This window comes from Lissotriton helveticus, chromosome 1_1 (assembly GCF_964261635.1).
Source record: "Lissotriton helveticus chromosome 1_1, aLisHel1.1, whole genome shotgun sequence".
Classification (NCBI taxonomy): domain Eukaryota; kingdom Metazoa; phylum Chordata; class Amphibia; order Caudata; family Salamandridae; genus Lissotriton; species Lissotriton helveticus.
In genome coordinates this window covers 1,129,090,453-1,129,107,696 of record NC_136057.1, presented here as the reverse complement: position 1 = coordinate 1,129,107,696, position 17,244 = coordinate 1,129,090,453, and positions in this window count along the sequence as shown.

Here is a 17,244-nt window from a genome sequence, read left to right as displayed (position 1 = left end):
TGGTGATATGCTGATGAGAGATCCGAGACCCTAAAAGGATTAGCTCCTTTAGCATACTAACGGACTCAGAAATGTTTTGGAGTGGTTGACGGTCTACCCACATCCATTCGTTCAGCCCACGCATGTCCACACACATTCTAATAGCCTTACCACCATCTTTGGATGCGAAAACTACTGGTGTCAACCTCTCGGTGGCTTCAATCTCCTCCATAACGCCCATGTCCAGGAACCTTCCCAGTTCTTCCTTCAATGGTTCGATCAGCATCTTTGGTACTCTCCTCACCTTGTGCACACAAGACTTGGCTCCCCTTTTTAAAATGATGCGGTGCCCAAAATCCTTGAGCAGACCTAACCTGTCACTAAATACCTCTGGGAAGTCCCTGAAAAAATTCTCTCCATCACCTAAATTATCAATCAGCATGCATTGGTCTCTTGGATTACAAGCATTGGGATTTAAAATGATTCCCAAATCACGTTAGTATCTCCAGCCAAAAAAATTGTCACCTCTCTCCACCACATAAGCCTTCCCAATAGTTTGTCTATTCTTAAACTCAACTTTCATCACTACGTAACCCCACACATTGATGCGCGAGCCTCCACAGCTAACTGGATTGATGTTTAGAGACTTCAACGTTATTCCTTCATTTTTAAACTTTTCACCCCACTGTTTGTTTCCTATCATGGTGAAGGGTGAGCCTCAGTCTGCAAGCACCACAAACCCGTTTCATCAACAAAAACCTCACACTCTGGCATGGTCACTGCACCAACATCCACTTCTCTACTGTCCTCGCTTTTGGAATTAAAGTTCGGACATTTTCGCACATATTTTCGACAGTTTTCACCTTCACTGTGACCTACACACACACATGCATAATGCCCCCATACAATACACTTATCCATTAGCATAACAATTTGGGCTGTTGGAATAATGGGCAAAATTGCCACATCTAAAACATTTAACTTTCTGTGAGTCAGATGCACCCTTGAATTTTGCACCAGAGGAGATTTTCAAAACATTTCCTCCATTAGCCTGTTGTGTTTCCTCCTCAATAATTTTCTGAATACTGCTCTGCACAGCACTTTTTTCCAACGTCATTACATTGCTTCTCATCTCCTTCACCAAACCCAATGTGTTCTCCATGCCTTCCACAGTGGCACTAGCTTTCTTAAGGGTAGGATTCCTGTACAAAGGTTTTTCTTGCACTCTGTTGCCATTGGTGCACCTCACCAATTGGTCTCTTACAAGAGATTCTGTTAATTCTCTGAATTCACACGAAGGAACAAAGGTTTTTAAGGATGTCACACAAGTGCCCTCCTTTTCATTAGGTTCCTGCACCCTGGTTAAAAATCTGTGGCCTTCTAACACTACATTTATACCTTGCTAAAAGTACTACTCAAGCATCTTCATGGATATTTTAAAAACGTCCAAGAGCACCCCTTCTCCGTTACAAATGGGCAACTCGTCAGTACTGTTATGGATGTTATCTCCCTCAATACCAAGATTATGAAGTAAAACGGCTTGCTTCCTGTGGGCAGAAAACTTCTACCCCACAATTGCCACCAAGTAAGAGTCAAATACGTTTCTCCATCTTTTTCAAAGCAGAGGGTTTCCCCTTTCTCTGAAAGGAAAGCTGGGGGTTGGGACATGCTAGGACTGGTCATGTTATTATATTTCACTTATAGTGCACAGAACTGAAAATGAAGTTAGCAAAATCATACCAAAATCCTTTTTCAGCTTTTCTAGTGAAATGACCGAGAAACACATTCACTGAAAATAGGATCGGGAACACAAGCGTAATAATGAGGATATCCGATGAGCAACATGGTCCGCGATGGTGGGTGGGAAAACAAAGAAGCCCCGAGCGCGGGGCACACCATTCAGTGAGGGAGCGTCCAGGGACAAGGGGGTCTCCTGGGCGCTCCCTACCTCTTTATTCCCGAGGGGCCAGGCGGCCCCTCCTCTAGCCCGCCCCCCCTGACCCGGACCTTCTACCTTGGATCCGGGTCAGGGAGGCCGCCGGCCAATCGGCGGTGGGTCGCGCCCCCCAGAGCACGCCCCCACCACCGAATGACAACAATGGGAAAAGGGGGGGCGACGGTCGCCGCGCCGCCATGCGTGCGGGGGGGCCGAGGGCCCCCCCTATTCACATGGTCCGCGACTAGCTGCCGCCTCCCCCCCAATCCGGCACCCAACACCCAGGAACGTGGACACGAGACGTCTTTACTTTTTGGAAGGCGGGCGCTAGTCGCCCGGCCGTATTTATTAAAGTATGAAATTAAAAAGGTTTTTAATTGCATAATCAACAATTTATACAAAAATCAGCAGGACATTTAGTTACACAATTATTATCAACAAGTTTGAGAGCCTGACCTTAACCAAACTCTAATACATGTTGTTTCCTAACCGAGACTAAACATCCTCATCTTGATTTTTGTACATTTCTGGCCATATGGCAGGGTCACTACCGGTGTCAGGTCCTACAAGCTGCGCCTCCCCCTGAGACGTGCGCATGCGCAGTGTTACCCCGGGAATTGCCCGGTCTACGCCCTGAACTCCATTTACCCACTAAAGGAGGGCCCTTACTCTGAGCCGGTGGCGTCATGAGTCCACGCGCGCGGGGTGGCTACCAGCCTAAGGAAAGCATGAACTACTCCTACCCGCGCTCCTTTGCTTTGCAGCATCCATTACCTTGCCCCTGGAGTTCTAGGAGTGGCCCGCAGGCCCCTCCCCCTGGGCGGGAACCTCCATAGGATGATGCCCGCCCCCTCAGACCTCAAATATGTGCTCACCGATAATGACCTTACCGCCACAGGCCAGCATTGTTAACCGACGATCTGGCCTCCCCCTGCCTTGACCTACCCTAGAAAACTCTCACTTTAGGAAAAAACCTTCCAACCAGGCCCTCACATTATCAGACCCCAGGACCTTCCCCCCCTCCGTCTGGCAATCCCTCCAACCAGGCCCAGCTACTGTCAGACCACCAGACGTTACCTGCTCCATTCAAGTGAACTCCATCCCCCACGTAATACCGTCCACCCCCCGACACGCCCATGAGGTATCGTCTGCAACAGGCGGGGGCTCGAAACAGCTTGTCCAACTGTGTGTCGATCCTCTTTACCGAGTGATTCAACGCCCTGACCGAATCCCCCGCCCACCCCTACGACAGAGTTATGAGTTGCGACCATACTACCATGCAACCCGGGCAGATCCTGGCACTCCACCCTGCAGTTGAGATAATCTCCTCAATCAGAATGCGCCTTCCCAGTTTAGCCAAATCATTCTCCCCTAGGTGAAGTATCACCACTGACGGGGGAAAGTGCCGGCGCGCTAACAGCCCTCGGAAGTAATCCCTAAACTGGTTGAGACATAACCCCCCTCTCCAGAAGAATGAGATGTCCAGGAGACCCACCCGCAGTGGAGATGAGCTCATCACTGAGTATTCGCCTCCCAAGTTTGGCCAAGACATTCCCCCCTAGGTGAAGTATCACCACTGACGGGGGGGTCGGGCTGCTGCGCTAAGAGTCCCTGAAAGAAGTTCCTGAAGTGACCAAGGCACAGACCCCTCAAACAAAATCTACCCTGTCCCGTGTCCAGCCTGTTGCTTGTGCTGGCACGTTGTAGCTCCTCCCCTTCCGGTGATGCGTTCTTCCCCTGCGTCACAGGTTTGGGAAACTGCAATAACCAGGAAAAGACCAAGAAAAACCTGGGGGACAATTCACACTTCCACCTTAGGGAATGGGTAGCACTTACACCTGCCAGCAATACTTGGGCCCTTGGTGTCCTCTTTCTCGACGTATGCTTCCCTTTTGACGTCCACCCGCTGCTGATGTTGCGGTGTGGAGCAACCCCTCCGGTATCCGCCATGGACCCAGCCGTGACTGACGTAAGCATCCTTTGGGCTGTCCACCTGTTGCAGCTGTTGTGATGTGGAGCACTCCAGGTATCCACCATGGACCCGGCCATACATAAAATGGAAAGATAAACACACACCATTAGTGTTTCTGGCGATAACTGCTGTCCACGTGCTAGTCTTACATTACCCTCAGTTGCTAAGTTTTAGATAATATTAGCGCCAGATGACTACTCATTAACACGTTGACAGTAAATGTTAAGCATAGCCTCAGTTTGTGCTCCATGTATTGCGATTGAATTAGTGCTACCAAGAGTGCCCTGTAGAACGACCTCTAATAGGTGTAATACCCCGTGTGCAGTACAGTGACCCAGCGGCAGTGTCACACTATCCCGTGTGCAGTCCAGTGACCCAGTGGCAGCGCCACGGCACATTTATGGTTCGTAAAAATTCTGCCGTAAACCAGGACATCACCTCCTGTTCCTGGTTTTCCACCCATTTTCCGCATAGGATCTATGTGTGACACAAGACAGTCTACTTAACAGTGCAGCATCACAGTCTTTAGCTAAAACAATTAGCACAGCCCTAACTCCGCCAGGCCATAAGCTGGCCCAAGGGCCTTTTTGGCTCGCCACTTTGGCTTCCGGGAAATATCATCCTAGCCAACCGGACATGATCACAAGCATCCCCAGAACTATGTGATGCCGCAACTAAGCTCATGGGCACCTTTTTATGTGTGACATGAGGGTGTGTATGATTATCAGGACCCCAAGTAGTCTTTCTACAGGCTCTAGGCCCCATCTCTATGCCATTCGTTGCACCCCTACCACATTATTACTATATGGCTGTGGTACACCCCTAGAGTACCACGTATATGGTGCTAAATTACTGTGTGCCTTTAGCCTCGGAAAGGAACTAAAGGGATGTGTGTGGAACAAATACATATATTTGTTATACACCTGTTCTTTTTTCATTTACCCATTCATGAAATTATAGACTGGTAAAACACGCTGCTCCACATTCTCTCAAGACTTAGCCTGAAGGCTGCACGCAATACAGCTACTACTAGGATAGCTCACTAATAATGTTGACTTTAACCTATCATCCATGAAGGGCCGTTTGGACTGGTGTAATGTCCCCCCTGGAATAGTGAACAGCACCTCAGATGTTTATTACCTTCACAACGAAATAAGTCCCTCGTTTGGCTTTCTGCTTTAGCTCGCCAAGGAATGTGGGCCCTGGTAAACTGGCTTCCACAGTCTCGTCACGCCCTACCCTTAGATGTGCGTTAATCCCCAGGAGGACCCCAAGAGAAGGGGGGTATACCCTATTCGTGAATCGTTCCACGATTGTTCTACCTATCCCCTCAGCAGACACCAATAATAGTAATTATAGAGTGTCAAAAATGTAACTTATGTCAATGGTTGTTCCTTGGGCAAGATAAATAAGCAGCAATCATGGCTTGGATAAAATATTGCAAGTGCCTGGAGGACATCAGTAAAGAAGCCCAGGAATGAACCCAAAGCGCTTATTTTTCCCGAAGGACAAAAGCATTTCCAGGCAAGGTCTGAGAAGGGGGGGAATTATTTTGAAAATGTCCCTAGCACCAAACATTCTATGCAATATGAATACATTATACGCTCGCTGTGCCGGGGAATCCTTCAGCACGTTCAGCTACAGTCCACTACTAAACCTGCATCCCATACATACGCATTGGCGAAATCCTTGAAATACCTGTACCGCCACTTATAAAGCTGTAACCCCAATATGCATTGATAAAAGTGCCCTGTCTCCATATCTATGCCAAAATGTCCTATGGAGCAGACGGGTAGTTCATGAATCTCGCAAAAAGGCAGTGCAAACTGCGCTGTGTTTAAAACTCATCCTTCCCCACCCTGAAGTCATTAGCGAAACAAGGAGAAATTCTTTTATTTCCCCTCATTTTTTGCTCTTTCTGTGTGCTCCGCATTCTGCGGCACAGACAGAAAGAGCAACACGCCCTTAGCAATTGTCCATGTGCAGAAAGGCCTCCCCACCCGCACACAAACAATCACCAAATAATTACGATTTTCCCCCCTCCATGCGCGCTGCAGCACACATAGAAGTAAACAAATCATCACCACTGATTGCCCATGCGCAAGAAGAGACACCCCCCCGGCACACAAACAATCATTCCGTCCAACACAGGCACCCCTGCTCCACTACACTACAGCACCACCGAGCCGCAGGGCTGGGCCAAATGTGTCTGTGTGAAGATGTGCAATCTATTTTGACTGGCTTTGCTGCGGTCCAGCGCCTACGTCGCTTGTGGCCTCGGGTTTGCCTAAGAATACAGTTTGATGAGTCAACAGGGAGCTGATTGCTCTAGAAGCTTCGATAAATGTAAGTTGCGGACATTTTGACTGCTACACGTTTGACGCTTCACCTTTGAAAGGGAAGGGTGGCATGTTGCCATTGTGACAGAAATGTGCCTCTAAACGTGTGTGATTATTTTATGTCCAATACACCAGGTGTCCTATTGCATTGTGTGTGCACAACTTGTTTAAGCATTACACCTACTTTGACCCAGTGTGTGAATATGGAAGTTCACCTCAACTTGAATTCGGTGTGTACTGCAGGTGTTCGTTTGAACCAGCTGAGCTGTCTTAGGAACATTTTTTGCACATTACGTCATTTCCTGTCGAAAAGAGGCCACACTGTTATGCTCTGAGGAGGTTAGTCCCCCGAAGGTGTATTGCAGAAATATTCCACTGTAATAAGTCGAGCAAATAAATAATTTGACCTTTTACACTATTTTGTTAGTTTGATACAGCATGGAGCAAACAAGCCTAGCCCCAGTCAGTCCATGTTACATAACGGGGTTTGCACCAGATTAAAATTGAATCTAATGAATTTGCAAAAACTAGAAGGCATGGCCGCATTGGCAAAGTACTTCTTCGAGACCACAGCCAGTCCCATTAACACTATGAAGACACTCGTATAAAACTATTTTTTCACAGACACAATAATCCCTGGTCCACAAATCTCACGGCGCGAAGGAAAGTCTGCAAATCACAGCGGAGAATTGGGACACAATAAATACTATCAAGTATACAAGCATTAAATCAGCAATAAAAAAGCAACTACCCCAACAATCATGTGACCTGGACATAGAAGGTCTTCAGGTAAAGTCCCCATATGAATCTGTAACATCCCCTCAAACAATTGAGACTGCCAAGCTCCAACTCCACCAGGCAGTGCGAAAGCGTGCCATATATCAAATCTTAGCAGCAGATTAATGCCACTCCATATCAGAGAACTTTACTAGTCTTGGAAAACCCTCGAAGCCATCATACACTACAGACTGTTTAAATATCGAATGGATTCATTAGAACATGTATTACTCTGCTGTCCGGCACTCTTAGACTCCCGCCAAATTCTACTGAGACCAATTTCCCTAAAACAAGGCACCTGCTCGGCTAAAGAGGTTGTTCGCCTCCTATGCATTCTGGAAACCGTGGCAGGCATGGCCAAGTTCGGTAAATGTATATATTACACATGGCCATGTTAAAGAAATAAATGGCCAATAACGAGAGTGGCCTACTGCCTAACAAGTTGCACTAACCAGCGGACCCTAATAAGTGTCTTGCACTTTAATGTTTGTCATTTTGCTCCAAAATTACTAATTGCACTTTATTCACGTGTCACTCATGAATGCACAGATTCTAAAGAAGTTATGCAGTTTAATTTTATTATGTTGCACTAAAGACTGCAATTGCCACCTTCGCTTTATTAAAAGCCCGCCGTAGGCCTACCGAACTTTGTGTACATTTTATCTCATGAGTCTACTACAACTGCATACATTTCTGCACTGACTTTAAATTAACCTAGTATTTTATAACATGATATTTTTAAGTTTGATCTGTAGGAATTTGTAATGCTTTGAAGTGATCACACAATAAACCTCCTGTGCCGGGACAGAGAGAGTTCCACCCGTGCACCACATGTGAGGGGGGGGGCGACCATTCCATACTGGGCATAGCGAAAGATGCTTCCGCACCGGAGCAATAAGAAGGACTGGGCTGAAACAGTACAATAAAGCCCCCGTCATACTGTAAAACACAGGTCTGAACAATTCGTATTCACTGTCAACAAATGCCTCAGCCGAACGTGTGCGCTCCCGCGCAAAATATACACGCCAATCAGTCTACAGAATCCGCATGATCCCACAACTGCGCATTCACATCCCTCCTGACCCAAGGAAACAACATATATGCAGCCACCAGCAGCAATGTTTCTTATTATGCACAACTGCATACACGATGCACACTGGCATCCATGACCTCGCATTTCGACGATGCATGTGCAACACAATACTCACAGCTGTATCGGGGCCGATGTCAGGTCTGCAGAAGGCAAATCCAGCAAACCACTGCGTCAGACGGCCAGCCTCTCCCGGCCGCTGGACCGATCCCGAATCCACCGAGCCCTGTGGTGAGGCCCGAGCGGGCAGGGAACCAGCGCAAATTCCTCTGTTGGCCTCCCCCGCCTGCAGCCTGCAGGGGAAATAAAACGAAAATTACTGTGCCCACAGCGGGGCAAGGAGCGAGCCTGAGACAAAGAGGCCGCTCCACGCGTCGGTGATCCCCAGAGCAGTCACGACGCCACCTCGGCCGTAAAGGGGAATCCACAACCGCCAACCAAGAGAAAAACGCGCGAACTCCGAAAACCTGTAACAAAAAAGACAAAACATTAAAAAACAAAGAAGCCCCGAGCGCGGGGCACACCGTTCAGTGAGGGAGCGTCCAGGGACAAGGGGGTCTCCTGGGCGCTCCCTACCTCTTTATTCCCGAGGGGCCAGGCGGCCCCTCCTCTAGCCCGCCCCCCCTGACCCGGACCTTCTACCTTGGATCCGGGTCAGGGAGGCCGCCGGCCAATCGGCGGTGGGTCGCGCCCCCCAGAGCACGCCCCCACCGCCGAATGACAACAATGGGAAAAGGGGGGCGACGGTCGCCGCGCCGCCATGCGTGCGGGGGGGGCCGAGGGCCCCCCCTTTTCATACTTGAAGCAGGTGACTTGCCTCAGATAAGTGTTGCATTGACATGTTGAAGGGAGCTATTGCCACTTGATTTTGGCATATGTTCAGTTCAGGATGGCTCAATCAAATATGGCGGTTCGAGTGCGTGTCACAGTAATATGTCAATTACTTGTGTCCAATAGGGGACTGGGCGTGTGACCTCACCACGCTGATGGCTGATGAAAGTTGCTGCAACTTCGCAAGCGTGCAGGATGAATCAGCTGCCTTGTCCATGACTTCCTCAGCTCAATGCACTCATGGTTCCATGGCAACAGGTTGTCCACAAGGATTAACAACCACAGACAGGTCGAGCTGGCATCCCTTCCACAGGGGCTCAATCGCAGCCAAAAATCCACAAAAATTGCAACACAAGGTACCAGAAATCGATGCAGGTAACGCTCCGCGCAACGCTACCTTACCCAGAATGTTGAATGTTTGCTCCAATTGATGCCAAAAGTGGTTTCCTTTACAAACGTTGCATGGGTCCAGAGGTGGGAGTTGAATGTGCAGACCGCTTGTCCCCCATCAATCGGAACTCATCGACAGTAATAAAACACCAGTTCTGATGTAGTTTGAGTAGTCGATTGTCAGGAACACAACACCACCAACATTGGCAACACCCCAGCTCGGTTCAGTCCTCCAACTGCCCCCACATAGAATCCTCATTACAGATTCCTCTAACATTCTTGGCAAGCGCTGCCTATCTCTTAAATGTACAAGAAACAAGAGAATACAACAGTTAGCAACAAACGTTTGATAATCTGAGCTTTTTAAACAGCTTCTTACGATACTCAAAAATATTCGTAGAAGGGGTTCGGCCCTTGGACTGAAAATGATGAGATGTGATAAAATTGCATTCTCTTCCCTTGTTAACAATGGTATGGACTGACACTTTCACCAACTTCTGATCCTCAATGGAAAATTGTTAATATTATTAGCTAACTAATAGCTAGCGCCTCTAAAAAAAGCCACATGTCAACCTTGTCTGGTCATGTGCCCTTGTTCTATGACGCCGTGAAGTATATGACTTTTTCCTAGTAGCCTGAAACTATCTCATGTGGTGTGGTGTCAATCATACCTACCTTTTACAAATAAAAGCGAATCAGGCCTGTAAAAATGCCAGTTAATCCTCTTCTAAATTAAAAGCCTTTTTTCTTATCACAGGTTTGATTTCAACTATTAATATAATTTGAAAATCATTACAATTTTTCGCTCCCATGTATGTGAGAACGGAGGCAGAATTAGATGCATTTCCCTCAGGTAAGCCCTGAGACAGGGGCACTGTGCCACAGAGAGCAGCTTATGTTATAAGAAGCAGCTGTGTATCCCCTGCCTACAGTGCCTTGAATTCACCGCTAGGGGAGAGCGGGGATGTGCTAATAGCCTTATTGCCCTCACCTCCAGGGCAATAATGGCTGTTAATTATCCTCCCCTCATAATGGGCCTTCAATTGCAGCTCACAGACATAATTGTGAAGATCATAATTAACAACCGTTAACACTTAAGTATACGTACACAGCCCATTAAACATCAAACGTGTCTAAATGCATTCTAATCTGAAATTAAATGTGGGCACGTGATTTTAGTGCCAATTTACACAGTGCTGGAGTAAAAAGAAATATGTCGCTTGGAACTGTCTCCTTTTTCGAGGTCAAAAACAATTGGATGAATTAGGTTGTTCGATTGAGTTAAAATAGGTTGAAGCCAAGAATGTTGCCGCTATAGAAAATGTCTAATTGCAAAATGTAGAAAGGTAAATATGGGAACAGTTCCCTTTTTACATTTCTTTAGCATGAACGTACATGGAAGCTTGCACCTGCAGCCAGTAACACTGGTCCAATTAGAGGCCACTGGAAGTGGATGTAATTGAAGGGACGTGACACTCAGTTGTCTCAGAAATCAGTCATCCTGATTAGTCTCCCGTTGCAATCAGATCAACAACGTAGAAGCTGGAAAAATACCGCCAAAATCCTCTCAGTAAGTCGAAAAGTCATGCCGTTTCCTTAGTAACACAATTACAATATTGATGTTGTTTTTCTTGCATGTCTTCAAACGACTGCTGAAAGCTAAACAGACGTCTTTTTCACAACACCAACTAAGCAAGTGCAAAGCTATAAGTAAATGGTTCTTTTCTGAGGTCCATCTTACACGTGGATATATATTTGGAGTTTGACGAACACAACACACACCTCACTAGGCCTGTGTCTATCGAAGTAGGAGTTTTGATAAAGACCGAAAGTGGTACCCTAAATCACAGAGTGTATCATACCTGGGAGCTACGTCCTGGATAAATCCGTTTTAGAATGTTTCATTTGCTTGTGCAGCAGACAAAATATCACGATGGAAACAGTGCTTGCCCCTGGTATTTCTAGTTCTGGATGTAAGGGAGTTCCGAAGAAAAAACTTATGTGTCGCTACGGGGGTTAGTCTAATATATTTAAATTGCTTTCAGCCTCGGATGACCAACTGACATGGGCGCAATATCAGGACGGTGAGTGTAAAAATTCAGGACAAAGGGTCAACATTCCAGACAAAAATTCAGGATTGAAGTCAATGTTCAGGACTAAACTTTGGGACAAAATCTAAGAATTATAGACACATCAGAGGAGGTCCTTCAATAGTATATAAGTAAGTAAATAGACAACCAGCATCTGTACAAGTCAAAATAAGTTCATATTGGTTGAGACTATCATGCACTTCACCGTTTTTCAGTATGCGAGCAGCTTTGAGTAACTGTGCAAGTCTTTTTGTGGAATTCCATAAGATCATAATCGATTTATATAGTTACTGCACTGGGTTGTCCAGTCTGATATTTTCTTTACAGTTCATGGTCCTGAACAGGCATGTTTGGTGAGAGAAGTGTTCCAGAAGATCTGCTCGGATGGACTTTGTTAACAGCATCTCATATCTGAGTGCCATTGTGAGATGTAAAGCAGCAATCATACTTTGACGCTTATTGGGACCAGCAGTGGTAGACTAGAGTGCCGTCCTCCGAGTGGCCAGTGTTATGAGTCAGATCGCTTCAGGTATTCCATGTCTGTTCAGCTGGTGAAGGCTGGTTTAGGTACAAGTACAGTACTGAGTGATGGATAAGACCCATAGCGGACATATATTATGTGAGTGTAAGAGCATTAAGCAGGAAAAGGGAGCTATTAACCAGCCTGCATGAGCTATAAGTGGCTGTACACTGCTGAGTGTTATGGTATTAATGTGGGCCAAAATGGTTAGATAGGAGTTGGCATTACAATATAATGCACTGGCTAGCCATATATAAGCCCTCCATATTTTACCACTATATGGGAAATTGTATACTGATTGGGCTGTTTCCTTTCTGTGAGCTGTGAACTGCAGATTCTCATTGATGCACAGAAGTGTACTACAGACTAGAAACTGTATAGTTGTTGATGCATTATTGTAGGTCAGAAGGAGGCACTGTTTTTATATTCAGAACATGTTCGATTTAAATGGACGCAATATGCCAACATGCAGTTTTACTGATAAAAGTATATAGCGCTGAAATGATGAAGTGTGGAAATGTAGTTTCAGCAAACATGTATCATTTGAACATCAGCAAGTAAGATGTCTTAATTGTTTTGATCCTATTATTATTATTAGAATTTCCAGCACACTTTTGAATCATAAATAAGTGGTCCATTTGTGGTTTCCTAACTGATGATATGTTTTGAAACATTTGCACAGATCATTTACCGGTATGTAACAGTTGCCTTGTGCTATAAACAAACTGACAGCTTACAGCCTTTGTTTTTGCACCTCCAAGAACATTTGGGAAAACATGGCGCATTCTACAACACATTTATCAATATATATTCAATTGTATTAGCTTCTAAAGCATAGCCAATGTTGACTTCATTGTGCAACAGGATAAGGTAACCTTTATTGGGGCTCTTCAATGATTCCCTCCAATAGGGTCTTTCATCTCCCCATAGCCACTCTCTTTGATGTATTTGTTTCTCATACCAGTATAGGGAGTTGGAGCACATACATACAGAGACAATGAATCATACATGTGTAAATCAGTGTATATAAAATGTTACCTGAGGGAAAAGGAACTATAAGGTATAGGATGCACATGTCATCCATATTGGTAGGCATTTTTTAAGAATGCTTGGTCTGACGAAGCACAATCTCATGATTCACCCCTCTTTTACCTAACCCCCAGCTTAAGGTACTGCACCTGCTGTACCTGCTCCTGCACTGCCTGCTGTTCCTACACTGTCTGCTGCCCCTGCATTGCCTGCTGTCCCTGCATGGTCTCCTGCCCCTGCACTGCCTGCTGTCCCGACCATTGTGCTGCCTGCTGCCCCTCCACTGCCAGCTGTCCCTGCCCCCGTGCTGCCTGCTGCCCCTGCACTGCATGCTCTCCCTGCCCCTGTGTTGCCTGCTGTCCCAATCCCTGGACTGCCTACTGTCCCTGTGTCACCTCTGCACTGCCTGCTGTCCCAGCCATGACTGCTTGCTGTCCCTGTGCCCTGTGGTGTCCCTACCCCGGCACTGAATGCTGCCCCTGCCGTTCACTGCTTGCCGTCCCTTGCCCTGCACTGCCTGCTGCCCCTTCGCTGCCTGCTGTCCATACCCCTGTGCTTCCTGCTGTTCCTGCCCCTGCTCTGCCTGGTGCCCCAATGCTGCCTGCTGTCCCTACCCCTGCACTGCCTGCTGTTCCTGTCCCTGTACTGTCAGCTGTTCCTGTGCTGCCTGCTGCCCCTGCACCTGCCCCTGCACTGCCTGCTGTCCTTGCACCAGCACTGCTAGCTTTTCTGATCCGTGCACTGCCTGCCATCCATGCGCTGCCTGGTGTTCCTGCGCTGCCAGCTGTACCCACCCTGCATGACTTGCTGTCCCTGAGCTGCCTGCTGGCCCTGAGATTCCTACTGTCTGTGTACTGCCTGCTGTGCCTACCTTCGTTGCCTGCTGTCCCTGCCCCAGCACTGCTTGCTTTTCTGATCCGTGCACTGCCTGCCATCCATGCGCTGCCTGGTGTTCCTGCGCTGCCAGCTGTACCCGCCCTGCCTGACTTGCTGTCCCTGATCTGCCTGGTGGCCCTGAGATTCCTACTGTCCCTGTACTGCCTGCTGTGCCTACCTTCGCTGCCTGCTGTACCTGCACGGCATGTTGTCCAAATCCCTGGGCTGCCTGCTGTCCCTGTCTCTGTGCTTCCAACACCAAGTCCCTGTTCGGTGCCCGGATCCACCTGGACCACCTACCAGGAACACCAATTTAGTTCACCACTTGGCCACACAGCGTACGCATGCAGCTGGTGTGCCACAAAGCCACTGCCTGTTGGACAATGCCCAGTACCAGGACCTCTGCCCCTCCTGCCACCCAACGATACACCATCAAGGAACTTATGGACCTGGCCCCCAGATGCTGAAACAACAGCTCTGTCTCCTCCTCCCCATGGTCCACCAAAGGAGCATTCACCTACCAACGCTGCCATTTCTCCTGGGACACAACCTATAAAATATCCTTCACCACTCCTACCCACAAGACCAAGAACATCCTGCGACCGCTCCACTGTATCCTGATCAACGGCCATTCACTCTGCAAATGTACCACAGAAATATGGGATGCCATCACCACCCTCTACACAGACGTTGCCTTCATCACCGTGGATCAACCCCTCCTCGAACCCCAACATCACCACCCCCGCTCCCAAAGGCTCCAAGATGATACAACAAGGGAGCACCGACAAACAAGTTGGAGGCATCGCCATCATCTTCAAGGAAACCATCATATGCACCATCACCAATGACAACCTCATGCCTCTCATGGAACACCTCAACTTTATACTACAAACTGATGCAAATACCACAATAAGAAGCACCCTCGCCTACACACCCCTGGGACCCATAGCACCATTCTGCAATGCCATCCCCAACCTCATCGCCTCCCTAGGAATCAACTCTCACCACTACATCCTATTCGGTGACATCAACTTCCACTTCAATGACACCAACAATGCCAACTCCATCACTCTCCAGGAGAATCTGAACAATAGCAGCCTCACCTAACTGGTCTCTGAACCCACACACATAGCCAGACACACACTCAACCACATTTTCACTTCAGCAACAGAATCAAATTCAGCTGCACCACAGAACTCACCTGGGCTGATCACCGCTTGTACACCTCGCCATCACTGATGCCCAGCACATCATCACCAGGGGTCAGATCTCCTACCATTGCAGTTGGATCACATTCACCAAAACTCAGTGGTCACAAGCCCTCACCCCCACCCAACCCAAGTCCTCAATATACCTCAACCAGGCCATCCAGAACTTTGCCATTTCTGGATTACTGACAGCGCAAACAGAGTCACTTTACTGAAACCTACAAAATCCAACAAGACCCCTAAACATGCCAGCTGGTACAACCCAGAGCTCAGGACTACCAAGCGCAACTACCACCAACTGGAGAAACAATGGTGAGCCACCAAAAAACTCCACCGACAGAGAAGCTCACAAAGCAGCCCTCAGCAACTATCACCGGCCCATCAAAGAAGCCAAGAAAGCAGCCACCACTAGCTGCGTCGACACTATGGCCAACCACAGAAAGTAACTCATCAAAATAGTCAAAGAATTCTCTAATCCAACAGCTATGGAGAACACCATCGACCTCTCCCAAGAGCTCTGTCTGCAACACACTCTCAGAATACTTTGACAACAAGATTACCAACATCTACAATCTGTCAACCTCCAACCTGCCAAAACTTTACCACCTGGTCTCTGCTCACCGCTCTGTCCACCTCAACCATAATGTCTTCCATCCATTCCGGGGCGCCCACTGATCCTGCACTCACCACCTCTACAACCTTGCAACTAAGCCAATCAGCACACAACTCACCAGCATCCTCAACACCTCCATCTCCACAGCAACCTTCAGAGACAGGCGGAAACATGCAGATGTCAGACCTCTCCCAAAGAAAGCCTGCGCTGACCCAGCAATCTCAAAAATTGTCATCCAATCTCACTGCTCCCCTACCCGGCCAAAGTACTCAAGAAAGCCATCAACCATCTGCTCACAAAATTCCTGGAACAAAACCCCCTAATGGACGCATCACAAATAGTATTCTGCACTAACCACAGCACTGAGACGCGCTGATCGCTGCCACAGATGACATCAGAGCACTCCTCGACTATGGAGAAACTGTGACCCTGACCCTCCTCTGCCTCTCTACGGAGTTCAACATCGTCTCCCAAAACACCCTCATCAACAGACTCTTCAACATAGCCATACAGAAAGAAGCCCTAAAGTGGATCACCTCCTTCCTTACAGAACTTACACACAACATCTGACTACCTCCCTTCACCTCTGCACCTAAGGGCATCATATGCTGTGAACAACAAGGATCACCCCTCAGCCCCAACATGTTCAACAACTGCATGACCCCCCTTGCAGACATTGTCAGATCCCATGGATCCAAAATAATCTTCTTCGCAGACAACACTCAACTGATCCTCTCACTCACTGAGGACCTCTCAAATGCCAAAACCAACTCCCATGACGTCATGACTGACATAGCGAAGTGGATGAGAGGCAATTTTGACAAAAACTGAAGTACTGATCTTCGAGAAGAATACCTCTGCATTTTACCACAACTGGTGGCATGCAGAACTCAGACCTGCACCCACACACCGACCGACCGAGCACGCAACCTTGACATCATCCTTGACAGCCAACTGACCATGAAAGTGAATACAGTCTCTTCCTCCTGCTTCCACACAGTTCACAGGCTCAGCAGGATCTTCAGATAAATCCCAACCAACATCAGCTAGATCGTCGCTCATGCTCTTGTCACCAGCCGCTTCGACTATGGCAGCCCCCTCTATGCTGGCATTCCGCCCAGCTCCTCAGAAGGCCCCAGACCATACACAACGCTGCAGCCAGACTCATCCTGGACCTCCCCAAACGAACCCACATCACCCCCTCCTGAGAAACCTCCACTGGCTGACCATCCACAAGAGATGCCAGTTCAAGATCCTCACACATGACTACAAAGTCCTTGTGACCTAGGGCCTGCCTACATCAACCATACCACAAACCCTCTTCACTCACTCTGCACACCACACTGATTCTGTCGCAACCACAGCAGTTGGCACTCCTTCTCCTACATCACTGCCAAAACCTGGAATGACCTTCCCCTCCATCTCTGTACAGTGCCCTTGCTGGCAGACCTCAGCGAGAGGCTCAAGACAAGGGCCTTTGACAGAGATTCAGCACCAAGATCCCCCTAGGGGTGATAGTGTTGCACTTTACAAATGCTGTTTGACTGATAGATTGATTCAGAACATAACATTGTGGTTAGGGTTAACTTTCATT